The following is a 1,132-nucleotide window of genomic DNA, read 5'->3' on the forward strand; positions in this document are numbered from 1 at the left end:
ATATATACATACACACACACATATTTTCTCCCCAAAGGGTCTCTTTCATAAGATGCTCCCAGAGGAGAGCGTGGAAAAAGAAACGTAATAGCTAGATCGTTTTGAGCCTCTCTACCATGTGCTCAACACTGACACATTCTTGACCTACTTGGTTCTGTGTCCAGTGTCCACCCCAGCCTGATGATGTAGGTTCCAGAATCATCTTTTCTTCCCTTGCAGGCGGCGCCGATGGCAGTGGGTCTTAGACCCATAAGGTCAGACTGGACCTGGGTTCAGCAACCTCGGTACTTGGGTTCTGGCTGGGAAAGAATTCAGAGCCAAGACTCAACTAGAAGAGAATATTTCTTTATAAAGTCACAGAGGTAGCGGAAGTCATTCGTAGAAGAGATGGGCTGAGGAGAGGAGTTATGAGGTAAAGGAAGAGCCCTGGGAGCTTGGGAGTGAGGAAGGTAATGATAATGGTAACAAGCCTGGCGGGGAGCGGGGTATGGGGAGGGAACAGGAAAAGGGAAAGGCTCTGGCGGCTCCCAGGAGGGAGAGCAAGCGCACTGGGTCCTCAGTCCTAGGGTTTTAAGGGTGGAGATTTGAGGGGAGGTCCCAGGGGCTCCTAATGGAATATTCAGCAGCTTTCCAGGTGAGCCCTTTCAGAGCTGACTGACTGGCTGGCACCAGGGCAGGGGGTCCTTCGTCAATCCAGCTGGTCCTGAGGCAGCCATGGGGTCGCTGGTCTGGTTTTGCTGCTTTTCTGGGCCTGGAGCTGAAATACAGCCGAGGCCGAGATGTTATCTCTCGGGAGGAAAGGTCAGGGGTCCAAACTGCATGACCATCCCTGTGCTAGGGGAGGAAAGGTCACCCTGGGGGGGAGGTCCCACCCTTTGCTAGGCACCCAGGGCCTTTCGCCCTGGTGACCTACTGTCCCCGGCCCTGTCCTTGCTCTGCTCCTGTCTGTCTGACTGCTTACCACATGTCTACGGAGGAGAGGAGCCCAAGGTTTAACCACTTAGAGCAGAGGAAAATTGGTTGTCAGGAAGGGACTGCCCGGAAGTTGCCACGCTCCTTATTTTGACGTCTTTCTGCTCAGATATGTTGGAAATGGCCCAGGGGGAGCAAAGTGCCCCTCCTGCCCCCCCCC

The 1,132-nt window shown here is 54.1% G+C and overlaps 1 long non-coding RNA gene across 2 annotated transcripts in view; it reads right to left on the bottom strand.

The window, feature by feature from the left end:
- LOC106726299 overlaps window positions 1-1,132 on the bottom strand; it is a 3,773-nt gene that overhangs the window by 1,312 nt on the left and 1,329 nt on the right. For both annotated transcript variants that reach the window (XR_001362353.1, XR_001362352.1), the window contains one exon: window positions 149-757. This is a non-coding gene — a long non-coding RNA (uncharacterized LOC106726299). The remainder of the gene's footprint in view (window positions 1-148; window positions 758-1,132) is intronic.

The sequence above is a fragment of the Myotis brandtii genome, unplaced genomic scaffold (assembly GCF_000412655.1).
Source record: "Myotis brandtii unplaced genomic scaffold, ASM41265v1 scaffold2495, whole genome shotgun sequence".
Lineage (NCBI taxonomy): Eukaryota > Metazoa > Chordata > Mammalia > Chiroptera > Vespertilionidae > Myotis > Myotis brandtii.